This window comes from Hordeum vulgare, chromosome 2H (assembly GCF_904849725.1).
Source record: "Hordeum vulgare subsp. vulgare chromosome 2H, MorexV3_pseudomolecules_assembly, whole genome shotgun sequence".
NCBI classification, from domain to species: domain Eukaryota; kingdom Viridiplantae; phylum Streptophyta; class Magnoliopsida; order Poales; family Poaceae; genus Hordeum; species Hordeum vulgare.
In genome coordinates, this window is record NC_058519.1 from 575591892 (window position 1) to 575619859 (window position 27968).

At 46.1% G+C, this 27968-nt stretch overlaps 59 non-coding genes across 59 annotated transcripts; all 59 read left to right on the forward strand.

Annotated features, from left to right (window-relative positions):
• The first annotated feature begins 53 nt into the window (after positions 1-53).
• LOC123438662 lies at positions 54-172 on the forward strand. The gene has a single exon (XR_006629793.1). It is a non-coding gene; the product is annotated as a 5S ribosomal RNA (ribosomal RNA).
• Positions 173-360: 188 nt separating this feature from the next.
• LOC123435185 lies at positions 361-479 on the forward strand. The gene has a single exon (XR_006626446.1). It is a non-coding gene; the product is annotated as a 5S ribosomal RNA (ribosomal RNA).
• A 197-nt stretch (positions 480-676) lies between these two features.
• Positions 677-796, forward strand: LOC123431927. Its single transcript, XR_006623534.1, has one exon. It is a non-coding gene; the product is annotated as a 5S ribosomal RNA (ribosomal RNA).
• A 185-nt stretch (positions 797-981) lies between these two features.
• LOC123432587 lies at positions 982-1100 on the forward strand. Its single transcript, XR_006624162.1, has one exon. It is a non-coding gene; the product is annotated as a 5S ribosomal RNA (ribosomal RNA).
• A 179-nt stretch (positions 1101-1279) lies between these two features.
• LOC123432282 lies at positions 1280-1398 on the forward strand. Its single transcript, XR_006623873.1, has one exon. It is a non-coding gene; the product is annotated as a 5S ribosomal RNA (ribosomal RNA).
• A 191-nt stretch (positions 1399-1589) lies between these two features.
• Positions 1590-1708, forward strand: LOC123436461. The gene has a single exon (XR_006627684.1). It is a non-coding gene; the product is annotated as a 5S ribosomal RNA (ribosomal RNA).
• Positions 1709-1887: 179 nt separating this feature from the next.
• On the forward strand, positions 1888-2006 carry LOC123432400. Its single transcript, XR_006623985.1, has one exon. It is a non-coding gene; the product is annotated as a 5S ribosomal RNA (ribosomal RNA).
• Positions 2007-2188: 182 nt separating this feature from the next.
• Positions 2189-2307, forward strand: LOC123437814. The gene has a single exon (XR_006628982.1). It is a non-coding gene; the product is annotated as a 5S ribosomal RNA (ribosomal RNA).
• Positions 2308-2492: 185 nt separating this feature from the next.
• On the forward strand, positions 2493-2611 carry LOC123432519. Its single transcript, XR_006624097.1, has one exon. It is a non-coding gene; the product is annotated as a 5S ribosomal RNA (ribosomal RNA).
• Positions 2612-2799: 188 nt separating this feature from the next.
• Positions 2800-2918, forward strand: LOC123437011. Its single transcript, XR_006628215.1, has one exon. It is a non-coding gene; the product is annotated as a 5S ribosomal RNA (ribosomal RNA).
• A 193-nt stretch (positions 2919-3111) lies between these two features.
• On the forward strand, positions 3112-3230 carry LOC123438718. Its single transcript, XR_006629844.1, has one exon. It is a non-coding gene; the product is annotated as a 5S ribosomal RNA (ribosomal RNA).
• Positions 3231-3412: 182 nt separating this feature from the next.
• Positions 3413-3531, forward strand: LOC123432636. The gene has a single exon (XR_006624209.1). It is a non-coding gene; the product is annotated as a 5S ribosomal RNA (ribosomal RNA).
• Positions 3532-3713: 182 nt separating this feature from the next.
• Positions 3714-3832, forward strand: LOC123435623. Its single transcript, XR_006626867.1, has one exon. It is a non-coding gene; the product is annotated as a 5S ribosomal RNA (ribosomal RNA).
• Positions 3833-4023: 191 nt separating this feature from the next.
• Positions 4024-4142, forward strand: LOC123431588. The gene has a single exon (XR_006623179.1). It is a non-coding gene; the product is annotated as a 5S ribosomal RNA (ribosomal RNA).
• Positions 4143-4336: 194 nt separating this feature from the next.
• LOC123432752 lies at positions 4337-4455 on the forward strand. The gene has a single exon (XR_006624321.1). It is a non-coding gene; the product is annotated as a 5S ribosomal RNA (ribosomal RNA).
• Positions 4456-4648: 193 nt separating this feature from the next.
• LOC123438719 lies at positions 4649-4767 on the forward strand. The gene has a single exon (XR_006629845.1). It is a non-coding gene; the product is annotated as a 5S ribosomal RNA (ribosomal RNA).
• Positions 4768-4949: 182 nt separating this feature from the next.
• Positions 4950-5068, forward strand: LOC123432869. The gene has a single exon (XR_006624438.1). It is a non-coding gene; the product is annotated as a 5S ribosomal RNA (ribosomal RNA).
• Positions 5069-5256: 188 nt separating this feature from the next.
• Positions 5257-5375, forward strand: LOC123437012. Its single transcript, XR_006628216.1, has one exon. It is a non-coding gene; the product is annotated as a 5S ribosomal RNA (ribosomal RNA).
• Positions 5376-5563: 188 nt separating this feature from the next.
• On the forward strand, positions 5564-5682 carry LOC123432987. The gene has a single exon (XR_006624550.1). It is a non-coding gene; the product is annotated as a 5S ribosomal RNA (ribosomal RNA).
• Positions 5683-5864: 182 nt separating this feature from the next.
• Positions 5865-5983, forward strand: LOC123436217. Its single transcript, XR_006627450.1, has one exon. It is a non-coding gene; the product is annotated as a 5S ribosomal RNA (ribosomal RNA).
• A 314-nt stretch (positions 5984-6297) lies between these two features.
• On the forward strand, positions 6298-6416 carry LOC123435374. Its single transcript, XR_006626628.1, has one exon. It is a non-coding gene; the product is annotated as a 5S ribosomal RNA (ribosomal RNA).
• A 197-nt stretch (positions 6417-6613) lies between these two features.
• On the forward strand, positions 6614-6732 carry LOC123433345. Its single transcript, XR_006624869.1, has one exon. It is a non-coding gene; the product is annotated as a 5S ribosomal RNA (ribosomal RNA).
• A 194-nt stretch (positions 6733-6926) lies between these two features.
• On the forward strand, positions 6927-7045 carry LOC123435989. Its single transcript, XR_006627229.1, has one exon. It is a non-coding gene; the product is annotated as a 5S ribosomal RNA (ribosomal RNA).
• Positions 7046-7227: 182 nt separating this feature from the next.
• Positions 7228-7346, forward strand: LOC123433105. Its single transcript, XR_006624658.1, has one exon. It is a non-coding gene; the product is annotated as a 5S ribosomal RNA (ribosomal RNA).
• Positions 7347-7534: 188 nt separating this feature from the next.
• Positions 7535-7653, forward strand: LOC123437508. The gene has a single exon (XR_006628684.1). It is a non-coding gene; the product is annotated as a 5S ribosomal RNA (ribosomal RNA).
• A 178-nt stretch (positions 7654-7831) lies between these two features.
• LOC123433223 lies at positions 7832-7950 on the forward strand. The gene has a single exon (XR_006624762.1). It is a non-coding gene; the product is annotated as a 5S ribosomal RNA (ribosomal RNA).
• A 185-nt stretch (positions 7951-8135) lies between these two features.
• LOC123433343 lies at positions 8136-8254 on the forward strand. Its single transcript, XR_006624867.1, has one exon. It is a non-coding gene; the product is annotated as a 5S ribosomal RNA (ribosomal RNA).
• Positions 8255-8439: 185 nt separating this feature from the next.
• On the forward strand, positions 8440-8558 carry LOC123433459. Its single transcript, XR_006624927.1, has one exon. It is a non-coding gene; the product is annotated as a 5S ribosomal RNA (ribosomal RNA).
• A 183-nt stretch (positions 8559-8741) lies between these two features.
• On the forward strand, positions 8742-8860 carry LOC123433576. The gene has a single exon (XR_006624947.1). It is a non-coding gene; the product is annotated as a 5S ribosomal RNA (ribosomal RNA).
• A 206-nt stretch (positions 8861-9066) lies between these two features.
• LOC123433163 lies at positions 9067-9184 on the forward strand. The gene has a single exon (XR_006624708.1). It is a non-coding gene; the product is annotated as a 5S ribosomal RNA (ribosomal RNA).
• A 185-nt stretch (positions 9185-9369) lies between these two features.
• Positions 9370-9488, forward strand: LOC123435971. Its single transcript, XR_006627213.1, has one exon. It is a non-coding gene; the product is annotated as a 5S ribosomal RNA (ribosomal RNA).
• A 181-nt stretch (positions 9489-9669) lies between these two features.
• LOC123432473 lies at positions 9670-9788 on the forward strand. Its single transcript, XR_006624053.1, has one exon. It is a non-coding gene; the product is annotated as a 5S ribosomal RNA (ribosomal RNA).
• Positions 9789-10005: 217 nt separating this feature from the next.
• Positions 10006-10124, forward strand: LOC123431691. The gene has a single exon (XR_006623280.1). It is a non-coding gene; the product is annotated as a 5S ribosomal RNA (ribosomal RNA).
• A 191-nt stretch (positions 10125-10315) lies between these two features.
• Positions 10316-10434, forward strand: LOC123438896. Its single transcript, XR_006630011.1, has one exon. It is a non-coding gene; the product is annotated as a 5S ribosomal RNA (ribosomal RNA).
• A 209-nt stretch (positions 10435-10643) lies between these two features.
• LOC123437176 lies at positions 10644-10762 on the forward strand. The gene has a single exon (XR_006628371.1). It is a non-coding gene; the product is annotated as a 5S ribosomal RNA (ribosomal RNA).
• A 182-nt stretch (positions 10763-10944) lies between these two features.
• LOC123433612 lies at positions 10945-11063 on the forward strand. The gene has a single exon (XR_006624960.1). It is a non-coding gene; the product is annotated as a 5S ribosomal RNA (ribosomal RNA).
• Positions 11064-11245: 182 nt separating this feature from the next.
• LOC123437592 lies at positions 11246-11364 on the forward strand. Its single transcript, XR_006628766.1, has one exon. It is a non-coding gene; the product is annotated as a 5S ribosomal RNA (ribosomal RNA).
• Positions 11365-11546: 182 nt separating this feature from the next.
• On the forward strand, positions 11547-11664 carry LOC123432663. The gene has a single exon (XR_006624236.1). It is a non-coding gene; the product is annotated as a 5S ribosomal RNA (ribosomal RNA).
• A 182-nt stretch (positions 11665-11846) lies between these two features.
• LOC123433717 lies at positions 11847-11965 on the forward strand. The gene has a single exon (XR_006625045.1). It is a non-coding gene; the product is annotated as a 5S ribosomal RNA (ribosomal RNA).
• A 182-nt stretch (positions 11966-12147) lies between these two features.
• LOC123432469 lies at positions 12148-12266 on the forward strand. Its single transcript, XR_006624049.1, has one exon. It is a non-coding gene; the product is annotated as a 5S ribosomal RNA (ribosomal RNA).
• A 184-nt stretch (positions 12267-12450) lies between these two features.
• On the forward strand, positions 12451-12569 carry LOC123433831. Its single transcript, XR_006625136.1, has one exon. It is a non-coding gene; the product is annotated as a 5S ribosomal RNA (ribosomal RNA).
• Positions 12570-12754: 185 nt separating this feature from the next.
• Positions 12755-12873, forward strand: LOC123432168. Its single transcript, XR_006623764.1, has one exon. It is a non-coding gene; the product is annotated as a 5S ribosomal RNA (ribosomal RNA).
• A 197-nt stretch (positions 12874-13070) lies between these two features.
• Positions 13071-13189, forward strand: LOC123434913. Its single transcript, XR_006626181.1, has one exon. It is a non-coding gene; the product is annotated as a 5S ribosomal RNA (ribosomal RNA).
• Positions 13190-13392: 203 nt separating this feature from the next.
• On the forward strand, positions 13393-13510 carry LOC123432685. The gene has a single exon (XR_006624257.1). It is a non-coding gene; the product is annotated as a 5S ribosomal RNA (ribosomal RNA).
• A 218-nt stretch (positions 13511-13728) lies between these two features.
• On the forward strand, positions 13729-13847 carry LOC123432450. Its single transcript, XR_006624031.1, has one exon. It is a non-coding gene; the product is annotated as a 5S ribosomal RNA (ribosomal RNA).
• A 185-nt stretch (positions 13848-14032) lies between these two features.
• Positions 14033-14151, forward strand: LOC123438458. The gene has a single exon (XR_006629599.1). It is a non-coding gene; the product is annotated as a 5S ribosomal RNA (ribosomal RNA).
• Positions 14152-14324: 173 nt separating this feature from the next.
• LOC123437482 lies at positions 14325-14443 on the forward strand. The gene has a single exon (XR_006628659.1). It is a non-coding gene; the product is annotated as a 5S ribosomal RNA (ribosomal RNA).
• A 191-nt stretch (positions 14444-14634) lies between these two features.
• LOC123435990 lies at positions 14635-14753 on the forward strand. The gene has a single exon (XR_006627230.1). It is a non-coding gene; the product is annotated as a 5S ribosomal RNA (ribosomal RNA).
• A 218-nt stretch (positions 14754-14971) lies between these two features.
• On the forward strand, positions 14972-15090 carry LOC123437559. The gene has a single exon (XR_006628733.1). It is a non-coding gene; the product is annotated as a 5S ribosomal RNA (ribosomal RNA).
• Positions 15091-15287: 197 nt separating this feature from the next.
• On the forward strand, positions 15288-15406 carry LOC123434925. Its single transcript, XR_006626192.1, has one exon. It is a non-coding gene; the product is annotated as a 5S ribosomal RNA (ribosomal RNA).
• A 197-nt stretch (positions 15407-15603) lies between these two features.
• LOC123432686 lies at positions 15604-15721 on the forward strand. Its single transcript, XR_006624258.1, has one exon. It is a non-coding gene; the product is annotated as a 5S ribosomal RNA (ribosomal RNA).
• Positions 15722-15912: 191 nt separating this feature from the next.
• On the forward strand, positions 15913-16031 carry LOC123432963. The gene has a single exon (XR_006624527.1). It is a non-coding gene; the product is annotated as a 5S ribosomal RNA (ribosomal RNA).
• A 185-nt stretch (positions 16032-16216) lies between these two features.
• On the forward strand, positions 16217-16335 carry LOC123433213. Its single transcript, XR_006624753.1, has one exon. It is a non-coding gene; the product is annotated as a 5S ribosomal RNA (ribosomal RNA).
• A 203-nt stretch (positions 16336-16538) lies between these two features.
• Positions 16539-16656, forward strand: LOC123432687. The gene has a single exon (XR_006624259.1). It is a non-coding gene; the product is annotated as a 5S ribosomal RNA (ribosomal RNA).
• Positions 16657-16880: 224 nt separating this feature from the next.
• On the forward strand, positions 16881-16999 carry LOC123432451. The gene has a single exon (XR_006624032.1). It is a non-coding gene; the product is annotated as a 5S ribosomal RNA (ribosomal RNA).
• Positions 17000-17181: 182 nt separating this feature from the next.
• On the forward strand, positions 17182-17300 carry LOC123432681. The gene has a single exon (XR_006624253.1). It is a non-coding gene; the product is annotated as a 5S ribosomal RNA (ribosomal RNA).
• A 182-nt stretch (positions 17301-17482) lies between these two features.
• LOC123433874 lies at positions 17483-17601 on the forward strand. The gene has a single exon (XR_006625171.1). It is a non-coding gene; the product is annotated as a 5S ribosomal RNA (ribosomal RNA).
• Positions 17602-17792: 191 nt separating this feature from the next.
• On the forward strand, positions 17793-17911 carry LOC123435992. Its single transcript, XR_006627232.1, has one exon. It is a non-coding gene; the product is annotated as a 5S ribosomal RNA (ribosomal RNA).
• A 212-nt stretch (positions 17912-18123) lies between these two features.
• LOC123437560 lies at positions 18124-18242 on the forward strand. Its single transcript, XR_006628734.1, has one exon. It is a non-coding gene; the product is annotated as a 5S ribosomal RNA (ribosomal RNA).
• The last annotated feature ends 9726 nt before the right edge of the window (positions 18243-27968 follow it).

Here is a 27968-nt window from a genome sequence, read left to right on the forward strand (position 1 = left end):
AGTAGTAGTAGTAGTAGGGGCAAGCATAAGGAACAAATAGATAGTTGCATGTCGGATGCGATCATACCAGCACTAAAGCACCGGATCCCATCAGAACTCCGAAGTTTAGCGTGCTTGGGCGAGAGTAGTACTAGGATGGGTGACCTCCTGGGAAGTCCTCGTGTTGCATTTCCCTTTTTAAATATATTTTTGCGCCACGTGACAAGGATGACGCGGGAACGTGATCTATATGACCTCATTTTCTTATTTTTGACGATTACTGTGTGACTTTTCCCACCGCGCTTGACACCCAACGACTAGTAGTAGTAGTAGTAGTAGTAGTAGGGGCAAGCATAAGGAACAAATAGATAGTTGCATGTCGGATGCGATCATACCAGCACTAAAGCACCGGATCCCATCAGAACTCCGAAGTTAAGTGTGCTTGGGCGAGAGTAGTACTAGGATGGGTGACCTCCTGGGAAGTCCTCGTGTTGCATTCCCCTTTTTAAATATATTTTTGCGCCACGTGACAAGGATGACGCGGGAGCGTGATCTATATGACCTCATTTTCTTATTTTTGACGATTACTGTGCGACTTTTCCCACCGCGCTTGACACCCAACGACTAGTAGTAGTAGTAGTAGTAGTAGTAGTAGTAGTAGGGGCAAGCATAAGGAACAAATAGATAGTTGCATGTCGGATGCGATCATACCAGCACTAAAAGCACCGGATCCCATCAGAACTCCGAAGTTAAGCGTGCTTGGGCGAGAGTAGTACTAGGATGGGTGACCTCCTGGAAAGTCCTCGTGTTGCATTCCCCTTTTTAAATATATTTTTGCGCCACGTGACAAGGATGACGCGGGAGCGTGATCTATATGACCTCATTTTCTTATTTTTGACGATTACTGTGTGACTTTTCCCACCGCGCTTGACACCCAACGACTAGTAGTAGTAGTAGTAGTAGTAGGGGCAAGCATAAGGAACAAATAGATAGTTGCATGTTGGATGCGATCATACCAGCACTAAAGCACCAGATCCCATCAGAACTTCGAAATTAAGCGTGCTTGGGCGAGAGTAGTACCAGGATGGGTGACCTCCTGGGAAGTCCTCGTGTTGCATTCCCCTTTTTAAATATATTTTTGCGCCACGTGACAAGGATGACGCGGGAGCGTGATCTATATGACCTCATTTTCTTATTTTTGACGATTACTGTGTGACTTTTCCCACCGCGCTTGACACCCAACGACTAGTAGTAGTAGTAGTAGGGGCAAGCATAAGGAACAAATAGATAGTTGCATGTCGGATGCGATCATACCAGCACTAAAGCACCGGATCCCATCAGAACTCCGAAGTTAAGCGTGCTTGGGCGAGAGTAGTACTAGGATGGGTGACCTCCTGGGAAGTCCTCGTGTTGCATTCCCCTTTTTAAATATATTTTTGCGCCACGTGACAAGGATGACGCGGGACCGTGATCTATCTGACCTCATTTTCTTATTTTTGACGATTACTGTGTGACTTTTCCCACCGCGCTTGACACCCAACGACTAGTAGTAGTAGTAGTAGTAGTAGTAGTAGGGGCAAGCATAAGGAACAAATAGATAGTTGCATGTCGGATGCGATCATACCAGCACTAAAGCACCGGATCCCATCAGAACTTCGAAGTTAAGCGTGCTTGGGCGAGAGTAGTACTAGGATGGGTGACCTCCTGGGAAGTCCTCGTGTTGCATTCCCCTTTTTAAATACATTTTTGCGCCACGTGACAAGGATGACGCGGGAGCGTGATCTATATGACCTCATTTTCTTATTTTTGACGATTACTGTGTGACTTTTCCCACCGCGCTTGACACCCAACGACTAGTAGTAGTAGTAGTAGGGGCAAGCATAAGGAACAAATAGATAGTTGCATGTCGGATGCGATCATACCAGCACTAAAGCACCGGATCCCATCAGAACTCCGAAGTTAAGCGTGCTTGGGCGAGAGTAGTACTAGGATGGGTGACCTCCTGGGAAGTCCTCGTGTTGCATTCCCCTTTTTAAATATATTTTTGCGCCACGTGACAAGGATGACGCGGGAGCGTGATCTATATGACCTCATTTTCTTATTTTTGACGATTACTGTGTGACTTTTCCCACCGCGCTTGACACCCAACGACTAGTAGTAGTAGTAGTAGTAGGGGCAAGCATAAGGAACAAATAGATAGTTGCATGTCGGATGCGATCATACCAGCACTAAAGCACCGGATCCCATCAGAACTCCGAAGTTAAGCGTGCTTGGGCGATAGTAGTACTAGGATGGGTGACCTCCTGGGAAGTCCTCGTGTTGCATTCCCCTTTTTAAATATATTTTTGCGCCACGTGACAAGGATGACGCGGGAGCGTGATCTATATGACCTCATTTTCTTATTTTTGACGATTACTGTGTGACTTTTCCCACCGCGCTTGACACCCAACGACTAGTAGTAGTAGTAGTAGTAGTAGGGGCAAGCATAAGGAACAAATAGATAGTTGCATGTCGGATGCGATCATACCAGCACTAAAGCACCGGATCCCATCAGAACTCCGAAGTTAAGCGTGCTTGGGCGAGAGTAGTACTAGGATGGGTGACCTCCTGGGAAGTCCTCGTGTTGCATTCCCCTTTTTAAATATATTTTTGCGCCACGTGACAAGGATGACGCGGGAGCGTGATCTATATGACCTCATTTTCTTATTTTTGACGATTACTGTGTGACTTTTCCCACCGCGCTTGACACCCAACGACTAGTAGTAGTAGTAGTAGTAGTAGTAGGGGCAAGCATAAGGAACAAATAGATAGTTGCATGTCGGATGCGATCATACCAGCACTAAAGCACCGGATCCCATCAGAACTCCGAAGTTAAGCGCGCTAGGGCGAGAGTAGTACTAGGATGGGTGACCTCCTGGGAAGTCCTCGTGTTGCATTCCCCTTTTTAAATATATTTTTGCGCCACGTGACAAGGATGACGCGGGACCGTGATCTATATGACCTCATTTTCTTATTTTTGACGATTACTGTGTGACTTTTCCCACGCGCTTGACACCCAACGACTAGTAGTAGTAGTAGTAGTAGTAGTAGTAGTAGGGGCAAGCATAAGGAACAAATAGATAGTTGCATGTCGGATGCGATCATACCAGCACTAAAGCACCGGATCCCATCAGAACTCCGAAGTTAAGCGTGCTTGGGCGATAGTAGTACTAGGATGGGTGACCTCCTGGGAAGTCCTTGTGTTGCATTCCCCTTTTTAAATATATTTTTGCGCCACGTGACAAGGATGACGCGGGAGCGTGATCTATATGACCTCATTTTCTTATTTTTGACGATTACTGTGTGACTTTTCCCACCGCGCTTGACACCCAACGACTAGTAGTAGTAGTAGTAGTAGGGGCAAGCATAAGGAACAAATAGATAGTTGCATGTCGGATGCGATCATACCAGCACTAAAGCACCGGATCCCATCAGAACTCCGAAGTTAAGCGTGCTTGGGCGAGAGTAGTACTAGGATGGGTGACCTCCTGGGAAGTCCTCGTGTTGCATTCCCCTTTTTAAATATATTTTTGCGCCACGTGACAAGGATGACGCGGGAGCGTGATCTATATGACCTCATTTTCTTATTTTTGACGATTACTGTGTGACTTTTCCCACCGCGCTTGACACCCAACGACTAGTAGTAGTAGTAGTAGTAGGGGCAAGCATAAGGAACAAATAGATAGTTGCATGTCGGATGCGATCATACTAGCACTAAAGCACCGGATCCCATCAGAACTCCGAAGTTAAGCGTGCTTGGGCGAGAGTAGTACTAGGATGGGTGACCTCCTGGGAAGTCCTCGTGTTGCATTCCCCTTTTTAAATATATTTTTGCGCCACGTGACAAGGATGACGCGGGAACGTGATCTATATGACCTCATTTTCTTATTTTTGACGATTACTGTGTGACTTTTCCCACCGCGCTTGACACCCAACGACTAGTAGTAGTAGTAGTAGTAGTAGTAGTAGGGGCAAGCATAAGGAACAAATAGATAGTTGCATTTCGGATGCGATCATACCAGCACTAAAGCACCGGATCCCATCAGAACTCCGAAGTTAAGCGTGCTTGGGCTAGAGTAGTACTAGGATGGGTGACCTGTTGGGAAGTCCTCGTGTTGCATTCCCCTTTTTAAATATATTTTTGCGCCACGTGACAAGGATGACGCGGGAGCGTGATCTATATGACCTTATTTTCTTATTTTTGACGATTACTGTGTGACTTTTCCCACCGCGCTTGACACCCAACGACTAGTAGTAGTAGTAGTAGTAGTAGTAGTAGTAGGGGCAAGCATAAGGAACAAATAGATAGTTGCATGTCGGATGCGATCATACCAGCACTAAAGCACCGGATCCCATCAGAACTCCGAAGTTAAGCGTGCTTGGGCGAGAGTAGTACTAGGATGGGTGACCTCCTGGGAAGTCCTCGTGTTGCATTCCCCTTTTTAAATATATTTTTGCGCCACGTGACAAGGATGACGCGGGAGCGTGATCTATATGACCTCATTTTCTTATTTTTGACGATTACTGTGTGACTTTTCCCACGCGCTTGACACCCAACGACTAGTAGTAGTAGTAGTAGTAGTAGTAGTAGTAGGGGCAAGCATAAGGAACAAATAGATAGTTGCATGTCGGATGCGATCATACCAGCACTAAAGCACCGGATCCCATCAGAACTCCGAAGTTAAGCGTGCTTGGGCGATAGTAGTACTAGGATGGGTGACCTCCTGGGAAGTCCTTGTGTTGCATTCCCCTTTTTAAATATATTTTTGCGCCACGTGACAAGGATGACGCGGGAGCGTGATCTATATGACCTCATTTTCTTATTTTTGACGATTACTGTGTGACTTTTCCCACCGCGCTTGACACCCAACGACTAGTAGTAGTAGTAGTAGTAGGGGCAAGCATAAGGAACAAATAGATAGTTGCATGTCGGATGCGATCATACCAGCACTAAAGCACCGGATCCCATCAGAACTCCGAAGTTAAGCGTGCTTGGGCGAGAGTAGTACTAGGATGGGTGACCTCCTGGGAAGTCCTCGTGTTGCATTCCCCTTTTTAAATATATTTTTGCGCCACGTGACAAGGATGACGCGGGAGCGTGATCTATATGACCTCATTTTCTTATTTTTGACGATTACTGTGTGACTTTTCCCACCGCGCTTGACACCCAACGACTAGTAGTAGTAGTAGTAGTAGTAGTAGGGGCAAGCATAAGGAACAAATAGATAGTTGCATGTCGGATGCGATCATACCAGCACTAAAGCACCGGATCCCATCAGAACTCCGAAGTTAAGCGCGCTAGGGCGAGAGTAGTACTAGGATGGGTGACCTCCTGGGAAGTCCTCGTGTTGCATTCCCCTTTTTAAATATATTTTTGCGCCACGTGACAAGGATGACGCGGGACCGTGATCTATATGACCTCATTTTCTTATTTTTGACGATTACTGTGTGACTTTTCCCACCGCGCTTGACACCCAACGACTAGTAGTAGTAGTAGTAGTAGTAGTAGGGGCAAGCATAAGGAACAAATAGATAGTTGCATGTCGGATGCGATCATACCAGCACTAAAGCACCGGATCCCATCAGAACTCCGAAGTTAAGCGTGCTTGGGCGAGAGTAGTACTAGGATGGGTGACCTCCTGGGAAGTCCTCGTGTTGCATTCCCCTTTTTAAATATATTTTTGCGCCACGTGACAAGGATGACGCGGGAGCGTGATCTATATGACCTCATTTTCTTATTTTTGACGATTACTGTGTGACTTTTCCCACCGCGCTTGACACCCAACGACTAGTAGTAGTAGTAGTAATAGGGGCAAGCATAAGGAACAAATAGATAGTTGCATGTCGGATGCGATCATACCAGCACTAAAGCACCGGATCCCATCAGAACTCCGAAGTTAAGCGTGCTTGGGCGAGAGTAGTACTAGGATGGGTGACCTCCTCGGAAGTCCTCGTGTTGCATTCCCCTTTTTAAATGTATTTTTGCGCCACGTGACAAGGATGACGCGGGACCGTGATCTATATGACCTCATTTTCTTATTTTTAACGATTACTGTGTGACTTTTCCCACCGCGCTTGACACCCAACGACTAGTAGTAGTAGTAGTAGTAGTAGTAGTAGTAGTAGTAGTAGTAGTAGTAGTAGTAGTAGTAGTAGTAGTAGTAGTAGTAGTAGTAGTAGTAGTAGTAGTAGTAGTAGTAGTAGTAGTAGTAGTAGTAGTAGTAGTAGTAGTAGTAGTAGTAGGGGCAAGCATAAGGAACAAATAGATAGTTGCATGTCGGATGCGATCATACCAGCACTAAAGCACCGGATCCCATCAGAACTCCGAAGTTAAGCGTGCTTGGGCGAGAGTAGTACTAGGATGGGTGACCTCCTGGGAAGTCCTCGTGTTGCATTTCCCTTTTTAAATATTTTTTTGCGCCACGTGACAAGGATGACGCGGGAGCGTGATCTATATGACCTCATTTTCTTATTTTTGACGATTACTGTGTGACTTTTCCCACCACGCTTGACACCCAACGACTAGTAGTAGTAGTAGTAGTAGTAGTAGTAGTAGTAGGGGCAAGCATAAGGAACAAATAGATAGTTGCATGTCGGATGCGATCATACCAGCACTAAAGCACCGGATCCCATCAAAACTTCGAAATTAAGCGTGCTTGGGCGAGAGTACTACTAGGATGGGTGACCTCCTGGGAAGTCTTCGTGTTGCATTCCCCTTTTTAAATATATTTTTGCGCCACGTGACAAGGATGACGCGGGAGCGTGATCTATATGACCTCATTTTCTTATTTTTGACGATTACTGTGTGACTTTTCCCACCGCGCTTGACACCCAACGACTAGTAGTAGTAGTAGTAGTAGTAGTAGTAGTAGGGGCAAGCATAAGGAACAAATAGATAGTTGCATGTCGGATGCGATCATACCAGCACTAAAGCACCGGATCCCATCAGAACTCCGAAGTTAAGCGTGCTTGGGCGAGAGTAGTACTAGGATGGTTGACCTCCTGGGAAGTCCTCGTGTTGCATTCCCCTTTTTAAATATATTTTTGCGCCACGTGACAAGGATGACGCGGGAGCGTGATCTACATGACCTCATTTTCTTATTTTTGACGATTACTGTGTGACTTTTCCCACCGCGCTTGACACCCAACGACTAGTAGTAGTAGTAGTAGTAGGGGCAAGCATAAGGAACAAATAGATAGTTGCATGTCGGATGCGATCATACCAGCACTAAAGCACCGGATCCCATCAGAACTCCGAAGTTAAGCGTGCTTGGGCGAGAGTAGTACTAGGATGGGTGACCTCCTGGGAAGTCCTCGTGTTGCATTCCCCTTTTTAAATATATTTTTGCGCCACGTGACAAGGATGACGCGGGACCGTGATCTATATGACCTCATTTTCTTATTTTTGACGATTACTGTGTGACTTTTCCCACCGCGCTTGACACCCAACGACTAGTAGTAGTAGTAGTAGTAGTAGTAGGGGCAAGCATAAGGAACAAATAGATAGTTGCATGTCGGATGCGATCATACCAGCACTAAAGCACTGGATCCCATCAGAACTCCGAAGTTAAGCGTGCTTGGGCGAGAGTGGTACTAGGATGGGTGACCTCCTGGGAAGTCCTCGTGTTGCATTCCCCTTTTTAAATATATTTTTCGCCACGTGACAAGGATGACGCGGGAGCGTGATCTATATGACCTCATTTTCTTATTTTTGACGATTACTGTGTGACTTTTCCCACCGCGCTTGACACCCAACGACTAGTAGTAGTAGTAGTAGGGGCAAACATAAGGAACAAATAGATAGTTGCATGTCGGATGCGATCATACCAGCACTAAAGCACCGGATCCCATCAGAACTCCGAAGTTAAGCGTGCTTGGGCGAGAGTAGTACTAGGATGGGTGACCTCCTGGGAAGTCCTCGTGTTGCATTCCCCTTTTTAAATATATTTTTGCGCCCCGTGACAAGGATGACGCGGGACCGTGATCTATATGACCTCATTTTCTTATTTTTGACGATTACTGTGTGACTTTTCCCACCGCGCTTGACACCCAACAACTAGTAGTAGTAGTAGTAGTAGTAGGGGCAAGCATAAGGAACAAATAGATAGTTGCATGTCGGATGCGATCATACCAGCACTAAAGCACCGGATCCCATCAGAACTCCGAAGTTAAGCGTGCTTGGGCGAGAGTAGTACTAGGATGGGTGACCTCCTGGGAAGTCCTCGTGTTGCATTCCCCTTTTTAAATATATTTTTGCGCCATGTGACAAGGATGACGCGGGAGCGTGATCTATATGACCTCATTTTCTTATTTTTGACGATTACTGTGTGACTTTTCCCACCGCGCTTGACACCCAACGACAAGTAGTAGTAGTAGTAGTAGTAGGGGCAAGCATAAGGAACAAATAGATAGTTGCATGTCGGATGCGATCATACCAGCACTAAAGCACCGGATCCCATCAGAACTCCGAAGTTAAGCGTGCTTGGGCGAGAGTAGTACTAGGATGGGTGACCTCCTGGGAAGTCCTCGTGTTGCATTCCCCTTTTTAAATATATTTTTGCGCCACGTGACAAGGATGACGCGGGAGCGTGATCTATATGACCTCATTTTCTTATTTTTTGACGATTACTGTATGACTTTTCCCACCGCGCTTGACACCCAACGACTAGTAATAGTAGTAGTAGTAGGGGCAAGCATAAGGAACAAATAGATAGTTGCATGTCGGATGCGATCATACCAGCACTAAAGCACCGGATCCCATCAGAACTCCGAAGTTAAGCGTGCTTGGGCGAGAGTAGTACTAGGATGGGTGACCTCCTGGGAAGTCCTCGTGTTGCATTCCCCTTTTTAAATATATTTTTGCGCCACGTGACAAGGATGACGCGGGACCGTGATCTATATGACCTCATTTTCTTATTTTTGACGATTATTGTGTGACTTTTCCCACCGCGCTTGACACCCAACGACTACTAGTAGTAGTAGTAGTAGTAGTAGTAGTAGTAGTAGTAGTAGGGGCAAGCATAAGGAACAAATAGATAGTTGCATGTCGGATGTGATCAAACAGCACTAAAGCACCGGATCCCATGAGAACTCCGAAGTTAAGCGTGCTTGGGCGAGAGTAGTACTAGGATGGGTGACCTCCTGGGAAGTCCTCGTGTTGCATTCCCCTTTTTAAATATATTTTTGCGCCACGTGACAAGGATGACGCGGGAGCGTGATCTATATGACCTCATTTTCTTATTTTTGACGATTACTGTGTGACTTTTCCCACCGCGCTTGACACCCAACGACTAGTAGTAGTAGTAGTAGTAGTAGGGGCAAGCATAAGGAACAAATAGATAGTTGCATGTCGGATGCGATCATACCAGCACTAAAGCCCCGGATCCCATCAGAACTCCGAAGTTAAGCGTGCTTGGGCGAGAGTAGTACTAGGATGGGTGACCTCCTGGGAAGTCCTCGTGTTGCATTCCCTTTTTAAATATATTTTTGCGCCACGTGACAAGGATGACGCGGGAGCGTGATCTATATGACATCATTTTCTTATTTTTGACGATTACTGTGTGACTTTTCCCACCGCGCTTGACACCCAACGACTAGTAGTAGTAGTAGTAGTAGGGGCAAGCATAAGGAACAAATAGATAGTTGCATGTTAGATGCGATCATACCAGCACTAAAGCACTGGATCCCATCAGAACTCCGAAGTTAAGCGTGCTTGGGCGAGAGTAGTACTAGGATGTGTGACCTCCTGGGAAGTCCTCGTGTTGCATTCCCCTTTTTAAATATATTTTTGCGCCACGTGACAAGGATGACGCGGGACCGTGATCTATATGACCTCATTTTCTTAACCTCATTTTCTTATTTTTGACGATTACTGTGTGACTTTTCCCACCGCGCTTGACACCCAACGACTAGTAGTAGTAGTAGTAGTAGTAGTAGTAGTAGTAGTAGTAGGGGCAAGCATAAGGAACAAATAGATAGTTGCATGTCGGATGCGATCATACCAGCACTAAAGCACCGGATCCCATCACAACTCCGAAGTTAAGCGTGCTTGGGCGAGAGTAGTACTAGGATGGGTGACCTCCTGGGAAGTCCTCGTGTTGCATTCCCCTTTTTAAATATATTTTTGCGCCACGTGACAAGGATGATGCGGGACCGTGATCTATATGACCTCATTTTCTTATTTTTGACGATTACTGTGTGACTTTTCCCACCGCGCTTGACACCCAACGACTAGTAGTAGTAGTAGTAGTAGTAGTAGTAGGGGCAAGCATAAGGAACAAATAGATAGTTGCATGTCGGATGCGATCATACCAGCACTAAAGCACCGGATCCCATCAGAACTCCGAAGTTAAGCGTGCTTGGGCGAGAGTAGTACTAGGATGGGTGACCTCCTGTGATGTCCTCGTGTTGCATTCCCCTTTTTAAATATATTTTTGCGCCACGTGACAAGGATGACGCGGGAGCGTGATCTATATGACCTCATTTTCTTATTTTTGACGATTACCGTGTGACTTTTCCCACCGCGCTTGACACCCAACGACTAGTAGTAGTAGTAGTAGTAGTAGTAGTAGTAGTAGTAGTAGTAGTAGGGGCAAGCATAAGGAACAAATAGATAGTTGCATGTCGGATGCGATCATACCAGCACTAAAGCACCGGATCCCATCAGAACTCCGAAGTTAAGCGTTCTTGGGCGAGAGTAGTACTAGGATGGGTGACCTCCTGGGAAGTCCTCGTGTTGCATTCCCCTTTTTAAATATATTTTGGCGCTACGTGACAAGGATGACGCGGGAGCGTGATCTATATGACCTCATTTTCTTATTTTTGACGATTACTGTGTGACTTTTTCCACCGTGCTTGACACCCAACGACTAGTAGTAGTAGTAGTAGTAGGGGCAAGCATAAGGAACAAATAGATAGTTGCAAGTCGGATGCGATCATACCAGCACTAAAGCACCGGATCCCATCAGAACTCCGAAGTTAAGCGTGCTTGGGCGAGAGTAGTACTAGGATGGGTGACCTCCTGGGAAGTCCTCGTGTTGCATTCCCCTTTTTAAATATATTTTTGCGCCACGTGACAAGGATGACGCGGAACCGTGATCTATATGACCTCATTTTCTTATTTTTGACGATTACTGTGTGACTTTTCCCACCGCGCTTGACACCCAACGACTAGTAGTAGTAGTAGTAGTAGGGGCAAGCATAAGGAACAAATAGATAGTTGCATGTCGGATGCGATCATACGAGCACTAAAGCACCGGATCCCATCAGAACTCCGAAGTTAAGCGTGCTTGGGCGAGAGTAGTACTAGGATGGGTGACCTCCTGGGAAGTCCTCGTGTTGCATTCCCCTTTTTAAATATATTTTTGCGCCACGTGACAAGGATGACGCGGGAGCGTGATCTATATGACCTCATTTTCTTATTTTTGACGATTACTGTGTGACTTTTTCCACCGCGCCTGACACCCAACGACTAGTAGTAGTAGTAGTAGTAGGGGCAAGCATAAGGAACAAATATATAGTTGCATGTCGGATGCGATCAAACAGCACTAAAGCACCGGATCCCATCAGAACTCCGAAGTTAAGCGTGCTTGGGCGAGAGTAGTACTAGGATGGGTGACCTCCTGGGAAGTCCTCGTGTTGCATTCCCCTTTTTAAATATATTTTTGCGCCACGTGACAAGGATGACGCGGGAGCGTGATCTATATGACCTCATTTTCTTATTTTTGACGATTACTGTGTGACTTTTCCCACCGCGCTTGACACCCAACGACTAGTAGTAGTAGTAGTAGTAGGGGCAAGCATAAGGAACAAATAGATAGTTGCATGTCGGATGCGATCATACCAGCACTAAAGCACCGGATCCCATCAGAACTCCGAAGTTAAGCGTGCTTGGGCGAGAGTAGTACTAGGATGGGTGACCTCCTGGGAAGTCCTCGTGTTGCATTCCCCTTTTTAAATATATTTTTGCGCCACGTGACAAGGATGACGCGGGAGCGTGATCTATATGACCTCATTTTCTTATTTTTGACGATTACTGTGTGACTTTTCCCACCGCGCTTGACACCCAACGACTAGTAGTAGTAGTAGTAGTAGGGCCAAGCATAAGGAACAAATAGATAGTTGCATGCCAGATGCGATCATACCAGCACTAAAGCACTGGATCCCATCAGAACTCCGAAGTTAAGCGTGCTTGGGCGAGAGTAGTACTAGGATGGGTGACCTCCTGGGAAGTCCTCTTGTTGCATTCCCCTTTTTATATTTTTGCGCCACGTGACAAGGATGACGCGGGACCGTGATCTATATGACCTCATTTTCTTATTTTTGACGATTACTGTGTGACTTTTCCCACCGCGCTTGACACCCAACGACTAGTAGTAGTAGTAGTAGTAGTAGTAGGGGCAAGCATAAGGAACAAATAGATAGTTGCATGTCGGATGCGATCATACCAGCACTAAAGCACCGGATCCCATCAGAACTCCGAAGTTAAGCGTGCTTGGGCGAGAGTAGTACTAGGATGGGTGACCTCCTGGGAAGTCCTCGTGTTGCATTCCCCTTTTTAAATATATTTTTGCGCCACGTGACAAGGATGACGCGGGACCGTGATCTATATGACCTCATTTTCTTATTTTTGACGATTACTGTGTGACTTTTCCCACCGCGCTTGACACCCAACGACTAGTAGTAGTAGTAGTAGTAGTAGGGGCAAGCATAAGGAACAAATAGATAGTTGCATGTCGGATGCGATCATACCAGCACTAAAGCACCATATCCCATCAGAACTCCGAAGTTAAGCGTGCTTGGGCGAGAGTAGTACTAGGATGGGTGACCTCCTGGGAAGTCCTCGTGTTGCATTCCCCTTTTTAAATATATTTTTGCGCCACGTGACAAGGATGACGCGGGACCGTGATCTATATGACCTCATTTTCTTATTTTTGACGATTACTTTGTGACTTTTCCCACCGCGCTTGACACCCAACGACTAGTAGTAGTAGTAGTAGTAGTAGTAGTAGTAGTAGGGGCAAGCATAAGGAACAAATAGATAGTTGCATGTCGGATGCGATCATACCAGCACTAAAGCACCGGATCCCATCAGAACTCCGAAGTTAAGCGTGCTTGGGCGAGAGTAGTACTAGGATGGGTGACCTCATGGGAAGTCCTCGTGTTGCATTCCCCTTTTTAAATATATTTTTACGCCACGTGACAAGGATGACGCGGGAGCGTGATCTATATGACCTCATTTTCTTATTTTTGACGATTACTGTGTGACTTTTCCCACCGCGCTTGACACCCAACGACTAGTAGTAGTAGTAGTAGTAGTAGTAGTAGTAGTAGTAGTAGGGGCAAGCATAAGGAACAAATAGATAGTTGCATGTCGGATGCGATCATACCAGCACTAAAGCACCGGATCCCATCAGAACTCTGAAGTTAAGCGTGCTTGGCGAGAGTAGTACTAGGATGGGTGACCTCCTGGGAAGTCCTCGTGTTGCATTCCCCTTTTTAAATATATTTTTGCGCCACGTGACAAGGATGACGCGGGACCGTGATCTATATGACCTCATTTTCTTATTTTTGACGATTACTGTGTGACTTTTCCCACCGCGCTTGACACCCAACGACTAGTAGTAGTAGTAGTAGTAGTAGTAGTAGTAGTAGTAGTAGTAGTAGTAGTAGTAGGGGCAAGCATAAGGAACAAATAGATAGTTGCATGTCGGATGCGATCATACCAGCACTAAAGCACCGGATCCCATCAAAACTTCGAAGTTAAGCGTGCTTGGGCGAGAGTAGTACTAGGATGGGTGACCTCCTGTGAAGTCCTCGTGTTGCATTCCCCTTTTTAAATATATTTTTGCGCCACGTGACAAGGATGACGCGGGAGCGTGATCTATATGACCTCATTTTCTTATTTTTGACGATTACTGTGTGACTTTTCCCACCGCGCTTGACACCCAACGACTAGTAGTAGTAGTAGTAGTAGTAGGGGCGAGCATAAGGAACAAATAGATAGTTGCATGTCGGATGCGATCATACCAGCACTAAAGCACCGGATCCCATCAGAACTCCAAAGTTAAGCGTGCTTGGGCAAGAGTAGTACTAGGATGGGTGACCTCCTGGGAAGTCCTCGTGTTGCATTCCCCTTTTTAAATATATTTTTGCGCCACGTGACAAGGATGACGCGGGACCGTGATCTATATGACCTCATTTTCTTATTTTTGACGATTACTGTGTGACTTTTCCCACCGCGCTTGACACCCAACGACTAGTAGTAGTAGGGGCAAGCATAAGGAACAAATAGATAGTTGCATGTCGGATGCGATCATACCAGCACTAAAGCACCGGATCCCATCAGAACTCCGAAGTTAAGCGTTCTTGGGCGAGAGTAGTACTAGGGTGGGTGACCTCCTGGGAAGTCCTCGTGTTGCATTCCCCTTTTTAAATATATTTTTGCGCCACGTGACAAGGATGACGCGGGAGCGTGATCTATATGACCTCATTCTGTTATTTTTGACGATTACTGTGTGACTTTTCCCACCGCGCTTGACACCCAACGACTAGTAGTACTAGTAGTAGTAGTAGTAGTAGGGGCAAGCACAAGGAACAAATAGATAGTTGCATGTCGGATGCGATCATACCAGCACTAAAGCACCGGATCCCATCAGAACTCCGAAGTTAAGCGTGCTTGGGCGAGAGTAGTACTAGGATGGTTGACCTCCTGGGAAGTCCTCGTGTTGCATTCCCCTTTTTAAATATATTTTTGCGCCACGTGACAAGGATGACGCGGGAGCGTGATCTATATGACCTCATTTTCTTATTTTTGACGATTACTGTGTGACTTTTCCCACCGCGCTTGACACCCAACGATTAGTAGTAGTAGTAGTAGTAGTAGTAGTAGTAGTAGTAGTAGTAGTAGTAGTAGTAGGGGCAAGCATAAGGAACAAATAGATAGTTGCATGTCGGATGCGATCATACCAGCACTAAAGCACCGGATCCCATCAGAACTCCGAAGTTTAGCGTGCTTGGGCGAGAGTAGTACTAGGATGGGTGACCTCCTGGGAAGTCCTCGTGTTGCATTCCCCTTTTTAAATATATTTTTGCGCCACATGACAAGGATGACGCAGGAGCGTGATCTATATGACCTCATTTTCTTATTTTTGACGATTACTGTGTGACTTTTCCCACCGTGCTTGACACCCAACGACTAGTAGTAGTAGTAGTAGTAGTAGTAGTAGTAGTAGGGGCAAGCATAAGGAACAAATAGATAGTTGCATGTCGGATGCGATCATACCAGCACTAAAGCACCGGATCCCATCAGAACTCCGAAGTTAAGCGTGCTTGGGCGAGAGTAGTACTAGGATGGGTGACCTCGTGGGAAGTCCTCGTGTTGCATTCCCCTTTTTAAATATATTTTTACGCCACGTGACAAGGATGACGCGGGAGCGTGATCTATATGACCTCATTTTCTTATTTTTGACGATTACTGTGTGACTTTTCCCACCGCGCTTGACACCCAACGACTAGTAGTAGTAGTAGTAGTAGTAGTAGTAGTAGTAGGGGCAAGCATAAGGAACAAATAGATAGTTGCATGTCGGATGCGATCATACCAGCACTAAAGCACCGGATCCCATCAGAACTCTGAAGTTAAGCGTGCTTGGCGAGAGTAGTACTAGGATGGGTGACCTCCTGGGAAGTCCTCGTGTTGCATTCCCCTTTTTAAATATATTTTTGCGCCACGTGACAAGGATGACGCGGAACCGTGATCTATATGACCTCATTTTCTTATTTTTGACGATTACTATGTGACTTTTCCCACCGCGCTTGACACCCAACGACTAGTAGTAGTAGTAGTAGTAGTAGTAGTAGGGGCAAGCATAAGGAACAAATAGATAGTTGCATGTTGGATGCGATCATACCAGCACTAAAGCACCGGATCCCATCAAAACTTCGAAGTTAAGCGTGCTTGGGCGAGAGTAGTACTAGGATGGGTGACCTCCTGTGAAGTCCTCGTGTTGTATTCCCCTTTTTAAATATATTTTTGCGCCACGTGACAAGGATGACGCGGGAGCGTGATCTATATGACCTCATTTTCTTATTTTTGACGATTACTGTGTGACTTTTCCCACCGCGCTTGACACCCAACGACTAGTAGTAGTAGTAGTAGTAGTAGGGGCGAGCATAAGGAACAAATAGATAGTTGCATGTCGGATGCGATCATACCAGCACTAAAGCACCGGATCCCATCAGAACTCCAAAGTTAAGCGTGCTTGGGCAAAAGTAGTACTACGATGTGTGACCTCCTGGGAAGTCCTCGTGTTGCATTCCCCTTTTTAAATATATTTTTGCGCCACGTGACAAGGATGACGCGGGACCGTGATCTATATGACCTCATTTTCTTATTTTTGACGATTACTGTGTGACTTTTCCCACCACGCTTGACACCCAACGACTAGTAGTAGTAGTAGTAGTAGTAGTAGTAGTAGTAGTAGTAGGGGCAAGCATAAGGAACAAATAGATAGTTGCATGTCGGATGCGATCATACCAGCACTAAAGCACCGGATCCCATCAGAACTCTGAAGTTAAGCGTGCTTGGCGAGAGTAGTACTAGGATGGGTGACCTCCTGGGAAGTCCTCGTGTTGCATTCCCCTTTTTAAATATATTTTTGCGCCACGTGACAAGGATGACGCGGGACCGTGATCTATATGACCTCATTTTCTTATTTTTGACGATTACTGTGTGACTTTTCCCACCGCGCTTGACACCCAACGACTAGTAGTAGTAGTAGTAGTAGTAGTAGTAGTAGTAGTAGTAGTAGTAGTAGTAGTAGTAGTAGGGGCAAGCATAAGGAACAAATAGATAGTTGCATGTCGGATGCGATCATACCAGCACTAAAGCACCGGATCCCATCAAAACTTCGAAGTTAAGCGTGCTTGGGCGAGAGTAGTACTAGGATGGGTGACCTCCTGTGAAGTCCTCGTGTTGCATTCCCCTTTTTAAATATATTTTTGCGCCACGTGACAAGGATGACGCGGGAGCGTGATCTATATGACCTCATTTTCTTATTTTTGACGATTACTGTGTGACTTTTCCCACCGCGCTTGACACCCAACGACTAGTAGTAGTAGTAGTAGTAGGGGCGAGCATAAGGAACAAATAAATAGTTGCATGTCGGATGCGATCATACCAGCACTAAAGCACCGGATCCCATCAGAACTCCAAAGTTAAGCGTGCTTGGGCAAGAGTAGTACTAGGATGGGTGACCTCCTGGGAAGTCCTCTTGTTGCATTCCCCTTTTTAAATATATTTTTGCGCCACGTGACAAGGATGACGCGGGACCGTGATCTATATGACCTCATTTTCTTATTTTTGACGATTACTGTGTGACTTTTCCCACCGCGCTTGACACCCAACGACTAGTAGTAGTAGTAGTAGTAGGGGCAAGCATAAGGAACAAATAGATAGTTGCATGTCGGATGCGATCATACCAGCACTAAAGCACCGGATCCCATCAGAACTCCGAAGTTAAGCGTGCTTGGGCGAGAGTAGTACTAGGATGGGTGACCTCCTGGGAAGTCCTCGTGTTGCATTCCCCTTTTTAAATATATTTTTGCGCCACGTGACAAGGATGACGCGGGAGCGTGATCTATATGACCTCATTCTGTTATTTTTGACGATTACTGTGTGACTTTTCCCACCGCGCTTGACACCCAACGACTAGTAGTACTAGTAGTAGTAGTAGTAGTAGGGGCAAGCACAAGGAACAAATAGATAGTTGCATGTCGGATGCGATCATACCAGCACTAAAGCACCGGATCCCATCAGAACTCCGAAGTTAAGCGTGCTTGGGCGAGAGTAGTACTAGGATGGTTGACCTCCTGGGAAGTCCTCGTGTTGCATTCCCCTTTTTAAATATATTTTTGCGCCACGTGACAAGGATGACGCGGGACCGTTATCTATATGACCTCATTTTCTTATTTTTGACGATTACTGTGTGACTTTTCCCACCGCGCTTGACACCCAACGATTAGTAGTAGTAGTAGTAGTAGTAGTAGTAGTAGTAGTAGTAGTAGTAGTAGGGGCAAGCATAAGGAACAAATAGATAGTTGCATGTCGGATGCGATCATACCAGCACTAAAGCACCGGATCCCATCAGAACTCCGAAGTTTAGCGTGCTTGGGCGAGAGTAGTACTAGGATGGGTGACCTCCTGGGAAGTCCTCGTGTTGCATTCCCCTTTTTAAATATATTTTTGCGCCACGTGACAAGGATGACGCGGGAGCGTGATCTATATGACCTCGTTTTCTTATTTTTGACGATTACTGTGTGACTTTTCCCACCGCGCTTGTGTCACGCCCAAGATGCGACCCTATCCTCAATTTGGCACGACGGCCTCGTCAGGGATAGAAGCGCATCTCGTCGTGTCGCAAGAATGGATATCGTTACAAGTACATGTACTGAAAAGATGAGATATATAAAGAACTGGCTTACACTCGCCACAAGCTACATCAGAGTCACATCATCACATTACATAAACATCAAGAGTAAGAGCAGGGTCCGACTACGAACGAAAATAAACGACAAAAGAAGAACGACGTCCATCCTTGCTATCCCAGGCTGCCGGCCTGGAACCCATCCTAGATCGAAGAAGAAGAAGAAGAAGAAGCAACTCCAAATGAACAATCAACGCGCTCGCGTCATGTAACCTTTACCGGTACCTGCAACTGGTGTTGTAGTAATCTGTGAGCCACAGGGGACTCAGCAATCTCATTTCCAAAGGTATCAAGACTAGCAAAGCTTAATGGGTGAGGCATGGTTAAGTGGTGAGGTTGCAGCAGCGGCTAAGCACATATTTGGTGGCTAAACTTACGAGTACGAGAAGTAGAGGGGAAAGATCTACGCATAGCGGACGTGACTACTGATGATCAAATGAATGATCCTGAACACCTACCTACGTCAAACATAACCCCACCGTGTCCTCGATCGGAGAAGGAACTCACGAAAGAGACAGTCACGGTTACGCACACGGTTGGCATGTTTTAATTAAGTTAACTTCAAGTTATCTAGAACCAGTGTTAAACAAAGTTTCCACGTTGCCACATAACCGCGGGCACGGCTTTCCGAAAGATTTAACCCTGCAGGGGTGCTCCAACTAGTCCATCACAAATTACCACAAGCCGCATAGAAATCCTCAATCACGAAGCTCGTGATCTCGTCAGATTCCCTAATGGAAAACCTCAACTCTGAGATTACCCAAAGCATCACCGGAATCCCGATGCACAAGATATCTCGTCAAAGGTAAAACTAATCCAGCAAGGCCGCCCGACGTGTCGACGTACCCGATAGGAGCCGCGTATCTCGTTCTCAGGACACGACGGATGGAACTAGCTACAGGTGCCAAACCTCGAGTTTCCTCGCGGTGGCCCCGCAGGCAGACCGTTTGGGACCAACACCATCAGCACTGGCCCCCCCTGTTTATGTAAAAATTACTCCTCGGGTAGCGCTAACTCCCTATGCATTTCAATTTGTCAAAGTTATTATGTTGGGCGAATGGAGAACCAAAGTTGGGCCTTGCCAGACCAGCTTTAATCTAAAACGAATTATCAAGGGGGTCCCCATAACAACCCCGATCGTGTTAGGAGCGCTCAAATATGGAACATAACACCGGTAGCCGAAAACTAAGGGGGCAAAGGTGGAACAAAACACCAGGCTAGAAAGGCCGAGCCTTCCACCTTTTACCAAGTATATAAGGTGCATTAAATTAGATAGCATTTAGTATGGTGATATAACAAGGAACCCATGCTTTCACATGGAGGCATCTGCACCTGCAACTAGCAACGCTATCAACAGGGTTAAGCAAGCAGTAACATGGCCAATCAGTGGTTTGCTAGGTCGAACAGGTTGACGGTAATCATGGCATTGTCGAGAGGCTGATATGGAGACATGTGGTAGGCATCGAGACATAAACGATAGAAGCGATAACTAGCATGGCAATGATAGTAATGGTATCTGGGGAAATGATCATCTTGCCTGAGATCCCGCTTGGAAGAAGAATGCCTCCGTGAAGCAGACGAACCGACGTAGTCGAACGGGTCCTCACATCCGACACGCTTGCGGAACTCTATCGAGACGGGGAAACCGAAAACAAGCATCAACACACGATATTCACCACACGATGCACAACACAAATGATGCATGAGCTACGGAATACATGCAAGTCACGGCATGACAAATCACACAATCAAACACTACACCTTAAGTGAAGTTCAATATGCAACGAGTTGCATATTGACGAAACTCCACGTTTAATATTTAGTTCTATCCCGATTAGATACACGGCAACATTAAAGTTGTCAAACATGCAAGAGGTGAAGCGGAAGTTGAACTACCTATCTAGGCATTTTAAGTGAGGTCGGAAATGACATATAGCACCTCCGAAACGACCTCACATGTTAATTTACAATTCTGTCCAGATCTGAATTGACACCTTTAATTAGTTGTTAAACAGCAAAACGAATAGGTTCACGTGATTCTACGCGTCAAGGCAAGCAACCTACACAAGAAGAACATCTCCAACGGAGCTACGGAACAAAAGATACAAGCACCGCCAAAATATGATGGCATGAATACAATATGTGTGCAACGACGGCTACGAGCACTTCAAATCATACAAACAGCAAGAGAAAATGAAACTACACAATATTCTAAGCAAGTTTCATGTAGGACACGATCAAAACGGAGCTACGGTTCGGAAACTACGGGCAAAACAAGAAAACACTACAAACTGCCAAAACAGCCACATAGCACTTTCTACGCCCCACAACTACGGCTACACAACTCCGATAAACTCAAGCAAGGCATGGCACGGAAGAGGGCAAAAGGCACTACTACGAACAACTAACAACAACTAGCATGGCATCATGGATCGCTAGGAAAAGAAGACACAACATGGCATCTCAAACACTATTCAGACTTAGTGAAAATTAACACCTCCTGAAAGTGCAGTTTTCCGCCTGAAGCTATATTGACAGCAGAAAAACCTATATCTACAGGACTCCAAATGGCATGAAACTTAACAGCATGCTAGAGAAACATAATGGGAACAACTAACTCCATTGGACCAACCTCAAAATAGCTACAGATCTAAAGATGCAAGCAAGACAAAACAGCAACAAAATATATCAGATTCCAGACTTAGAAATATTTCAGCTCCTCTAAAACAGCACTATTCAAGCAACTTGAGAGCAAGCAAACAACACCTAAACATGCATTTCCATTGCAACTAAAAATACCAGGGGCTAATCAAAACATCCGAGATCAACTCTCTAGTTGACAACTAATTCAAACGAGGCACGGCATAAATCCTACGAATTAAGCAAAAGGGCTTCACGACAAAATATCTCGCGAACTAACTTCCTCAAAAGCTAAAACTAATTGCACAGAAAAATCCACGGGATTTTTCTACCCCGAAAACATATAAAATAAGTGGGGTTTGCAACTCAAATTAACGCCACACATTAATGCGAGATAATACCTCTAAACGGGAAAATAAACTACCGGCAAAACCCTACACGGAAAAATACGAGTGACCGCTCTAAAATACGTAGAAATATGGTCCCTAAAACATGGACATTAAATCTATGGCATACGGGCAATCCAGATACACACGAAAATTAACTACGGAATGGACCCTAGTTAAACAGCACGTAAAACGAGGCCTTAGGCACTCTAAACAGCGTTAAAACAATATGCATGTTGGATAATCGTGTTCTACTCGCGAAGCTACCCCAAAACGATATATAACACGCGTCGTTCCGACTTACGGGTAAAAAGATACGGTCGTTTGAAAAACGTCTATTTCCCTGAAATTAATTAAAATCTAAAACTAAAAAAAAACACTATTGGGCTTCACCGGGGCGCAGGATAAAACCTAGCGCCCAGTGCATGATTTAGGCGAGAGAGGGCCTCACCTTAGCAGGCTCGGCCTGGGCGATGAGGCATTGGGCCTAAGGGGCTGCTGGGCCTCGGGGCGACCGAAGGAACTGGGCCGGCCTGGAGCCTCCGCTCGGGCGCTGGGCCACGGCGTCGGTGTTGGGCCTCGCGACGCGCCTGACGCTGGCACTCGGCTCGTCCGCTCGTCCCGTCCGCTCGGGAACGAGAGGAAACCGCGGCGGCGGTGCTGCACGGGAGGCGAGCACCGGGAGGAGGAGCGGGGCGAGGCGTAGGCGGCAGATCCAGGCGGCGGCTGGCCGGATCTGGCCTCGGGCGAGGGAAGGACGGCGAGGAACGGCGTCGGCGGCGCAGGCGGGACAAGGTAGCACGGGCTTCGCGCGGGACGGGGTAGCAGCGCGCGGCGGCGCGTCTCCCGGTTGCGGCCGGCGGCGGGGTGCCTCTGGCGAGGAGCTGCGGGTCGGGGTCGAGGCAGCACAGAGGGCTCCGGCAGCGGCGGCTGCTGGCCGGCGCGGCGACGCGGGAGAGGAAGCCATGGGGAGGCGCGGCCCGGGCAGGAAGAACGGGGCGGCGGTGGCTCGCCGGATGGGCCTGGGCGGGCCCCGGATGGGCTTCGCGGGCCCGGCGGCGCGGCAGGGGAGAGAGAGGTGGGGCGGCGGCTAGGGTTAGGTTTAGGCTGCGCGGAAAACGAGGAGGATTTTGAGGAAGGCTGTCCGAAAATTAGAAGGGGTCTATATATAGGCAAACCGGGGGGCTCCGTTAACCGGAATTTCGTTCAGGATCCAACCGCGGGGTCGGATTCGGACGATTCCGAACGCGGGTACGGGTATGTGGCCGTGGAGGGGATAACCGGAGACGAGAGGAAGAGCGGGCGGCGCGGCAACGATTTAAAACCACCGACAGACGTCCGACGAATAACCGAAGACGGTACCGCTACGGGCGACCGTTCGGGTACCAGACGGTCTCCGATCGCGACGAAATTCGACAGGCGGCCTCGCTATATCTAATCGCGACCGCGTGTCAAGTTTCACCTGGATCAGAGACAGTTTTAGACGCACTTTAAAAACAGGGTTTCGACGGTGCCGCGGGCGCGTGCGTGTGCGGTCGGACTCAGAACGGACAACGGCGTGAAACGGCAACTACTACGAATGCAAGTTTTGAAAACTGGCGGCAACGGAGATGCCGATGCAATGCCGATGATGCGCATGATGCGATGATGATGCGGCAACTGAAAATACCCACACGACAAAAAACGGAAAGAAAAGGAGAAGCTTCTGGAACGTCGGTCTCGGGCTGTCACAACTCTCCTACACTACAAGAGGATCTCGCCCCGAGATCCAAGAATGAAAGGGGGGAGAGGATGAGAAGGCAAGAGGTAAAAAAAATTTGGTTGCTTCTTTGACAAACGAGTGAAACCAACGATTCTTGAAGGTTGCAAAGAGATGAGGAATGATAAGAGAAGAAGCAAGAATTCACGGAAAATTTCGCCAGCACTTCGGTAGGAAAATGGGACAAGAAATTCGATAAGATGAAAGAAATAGAAAATAAGCACAACAAACAAGTAAATAGAATAAGGGAACACCATGATCTTGATAGAACAACATAATAGACCCAAAAGAGCAATACCACAATGCCTCCGGAAGAAGATAAAGAACCTAGCTTAAGCAGAAGAAGAGAATGAAGAAAAGAATGACAGCTACCATTGCCATAGAATAGAAGAGCCTCCGGATAGAAGAATAAACGGAGTAGTTGGAAAACCACAACGAAAAGACAAGATAGTAGTGGGCTTATGAAAATCATCTCAACACATATGAGGTGACAAACAACCACTAAAAGAACCAAGGATAGATTACGAGAAACAAGATATGAACAAACTTACACCAAGAGGATACATTGAGAACTAGGATTACTGACAAGCACCATGATAGCACAATCCATAGGAAAAGCTTTAGGTGAAGTCCAAACCAAGATATCTCAATGAAGAAATCATGGGTTGAAAATATCTCAACACCATAGAATCGGTGGGTTTAATTATCTCATTCTTGAAAGGAAAACTCTTCGGGCTCCTACACTAACAAGAAGGTTATAACACCACCTCAAGGATAAAGGAAGAACCAATGCACATGGAAATGCAAGAGAAAGAATACTTGAGTTCTCCAACAAGAATCTTGAAGAACACTTCAGAATGAATCACATCCTTGATGAACCACGAAGAATGACCCCCGTATACAAATGAACGAAGCAACGACATGAAGGTAGAACAGAATAAGATTATGGCCTTGCCAAGATTTAGATGAAGCCTCACAAAGAGATACTTGAGAAAACTTAGAACTCCGGACAGAAAGATAAGCACCTGAGAAAAGAATCGATATCAAGAGCCACTCCGGAAGAAGAATTGAAATCTCTTGGAATAAGAAAAAAACAAGAATAAGAGTTATATTATGCTTATCCTTCATCAAGTTAACTTGATGACAAGCAACGGATCTAGCATACCACTTATTCTTCTTAAAAGATTGAGGAGAGATAGAGAGGAAAAACACCACTTGAAGCAAAATTGAAGGAAACACCGGTAAAATTGAAATGAATGAGGCAACCATGAATGACTCGAGAAACATGAGAATGATGAGATCATAAACCACCTAACAGAAAACTTGAACAAGGCACCAGATAATCGAGAGACGAACGAAGGGACAACAATGGAGAAGAATTGAGGATGAAGCTGAAAGCTGAGAACGAAGAATCTTCTAAAATGATGGTCTTCGGAGGATCGAGAATGAAAACAACTCAGAAAAGCACCCAATAGCAAGAAAAGGGATTACTCAAGATTGACAACAAAATGAGAGGATACACGAAGCTGAGATGACAGTCTTCACAAGAATGGAACAAGACAGAGAGAAACACTCCTTCGAATTGCGAGGTGAGAATGACGACGAGAAACAACACCAAGAATAGCTGAGACACTCCGGACTAATGAAGAATGAAAGGTTGAGCCAAATAAGAGAATTAATTCAAATAGAACTTGAAGAAGGGATATGACTGATGAAATTCATACTCACGTCATAGTTGAAAAGATTTAAAGATCTCCGGAGATGATTAAAAGAGTCAGGTAAGATCCTGGGAAAGAACGTGTGGGTTATGGGCCCACTCAAGAAACCACCGTGAGAAAAGATAACTCGAAAGATAGACATTGCACCGGTATGACGAGGACTAGATGAGGTTGAGAACCTCGAAATAATTAAAAGAATTGAAACTCGAAACTGAGAGATATCTTCAACACACCGGATAGAAAAAAAATGAATGAATAACAGGATATGTTGATAAGAATCTCCAACATAGGAAGAATTACAAGGACGAAAAAGGATATGATGAACACAGACAACTGAATTAAATTCACCGGATAAGAGAGAAAAGAACAGACAACGGGGGCACAATGAAAAGAAAACTCCTCGATGAAAATTGAATCCCTAAGGAAAAAGGGCGGGAGGGCGGGGAAAAACCAAGACAACTGGGGACAGATGAGATGAACTCCGGAATAAAACGAGAGAATGATCTTGCAAAAATTGGAGAGGATTGATTACACTTGAAGAGGAGCACACCGGTTGGAAAAGAATTAACATGACCACTCCGGTAGACAAGAATTGATAAGACAACTGATTGAACAAAAGAATTAGCGCTCACATAAAAATATGAGAACACGGATTAGGAAAGATCAGAAATCACCACTTGACATCGAAGCCATTTGAATTACCATAATCCAACAAATAAAGGATGCGGCTTGCAATTAGCCAGAACAAACTCATGAGAAAGATTTCCGTTCGATATTTTCGTGGACAGGATCGCACGGGCATGAATTACAGAAGCCATCAAGTGCAAGGCAGTGCACCTGACATACGAAGCGTCCCCGAGTCGTAGCAAGCTACAAGGACTCTTTAAGACACAACGTGTACCGCTGTAAGTCGACCGTGAACAAACGAATCCACTAGATGTCGAACCCCAACCTAACATCATTTATTTGTTGGAAGATTGTCCTATAAGCAACTACTAGAATTCCCACCTATGAATTCCCGAAATATCTGGTCATGCGATCTGGTACACGGATACAAGGAGTAATATCACACAACTCCTATACTAAACCGTCACCTGTATCACATCCGTCAACACACGACCAGAATCTCGGACCTTCATCTACTACAGACCCTCGTGATCACAACGATACAAAGTATGGCAGTACTCCCGAACAATCTGCACCAGTACTGGGGACATCGGGGTTATCTCGCCACTACTAGTATTGAAGCAATTACGAACATCCTTCGTCCTGAGATACTAAGAAATCTGAATGATAACGATGTGCTCGAGAATCCCCTGGAGCTCAACTCCCCGGAAGAAGATCAAGTCAGACAGGAGGCAACAAGACAGAACTCCGTCACATCGGCATCATATAGATCTCAAGAATATCCGCGTGATCCTAAAAATTTTTGAGTGAGAAGAGGAGTAGAGTAAATTATTACGTCAAGATTCCTCACCAGAGCATAGAAGAGGAGAAAAAAGAATCCTACTCTCCGATATATAACTAGACTCAATTAGTTTTTCACTAGACTCGACTCGGCCAAGTTCGATCAATCAAGGGGGCTCCTAGGTCGGTCCTTGCTCTGATACCAACTTGTCACGCCCAAGATGCGACCCTATCCTCAATTTGGCACGACGGCCTCGTCAGGGATAGAAGCGCATCTCGTCGTGTCGCAAGAATGGATATCGTTACAAGTACATGTACTGAAAAGATGAGATATATAAAGAACTGGCTTACACTCGCCACAAGCTACATCAGAGTCACATCATCACATTACATAAACATCAAGAGTAAGAGCAGGGTCCGACTACGAACGAAAATAAACGACAAAAGAAGAACGACGTCCATCCTTGCTATCCCAGGCTGCCGGCCTGGAACCCATCCTAGATCGAAGAAGAAGAAGAAGAAGAAGCAACTCCAAATGAACAATCAACGCGCTCGCGTCATGTAACCTTTACCGGTACCTGCAACTGGTGTTGTAGTAATCTGTGAGCCACAGGGGACTCAGCAATCTCATTTCCAAAGGTATCAAGACTAGCAAAGCTTAATGGGTGAGGCATGGTTAAGTGGTGAGGTTGCAGCAGCGGCTAAGCACATATTTGGTGGCTAAACTTACGAGTACGAGAAGTAGAGGGGGAAGATCTACGCATAGCGGACGTGACTACTGATGATCAAATGAATGATCCTGAACACCTACCTACGTCAAACATAACCCCACCGTGTCCTCGATCGGAGAAGGAACTCACGAAAGAGACAGTCACGGTTACGCACACGGTTGGCATGTTTTAATTAAGTTAACTTCAAGTTATCTAGAACCAGTGTTAAACAAAGTTTCCACGTTGCCACATAACCGCGGGCACGGCTTTCCGAAAGATTTAACCCTGCAGGGGTGCTCCAACTAGTCCATCACAAATTACCACAAGCCGCATAGAAATCCTCAATCACGAAGCTCGTGATCTCGTCAGATTCCCTAATGGAAAACCTCAACTCTGAGATTACCCAAAGCATCACCGGAATCCCGATGCACAAGATATCTCGTCAAAGGTAAAACTAATCCAGCAAGGCCGCCCGACGTGTCGACGTACCCGATAGGAGCCGCGTATCTCGTTCTCAGGACACGACGGATGGAACTAGCTACAGGTGCCAAACCTCGAGTTTCCTCGCGGTGGCCCCGCAGGCAGACCGTTTGGGACCAACACCATCAGCACTGGCCCCCCCCTGTTTATGTAAAAATTACTCCTCGGGTAGCGCTAACTCCCTATGCATTTCAATTTGTCAAAGTTATTATGTTGGGCGAATGGAGAACCAAAGTTGGGCCTTGCCAGACCAGCTTTAATCTAAAACGAATTATCAAGGGGGTCCCCATAACAACCCCGATCGTGTTAGGAGCGCTCAAATATGGAACATAACACCGGTAGCCGAAAACTAAGGGGGCAAAGGTGGA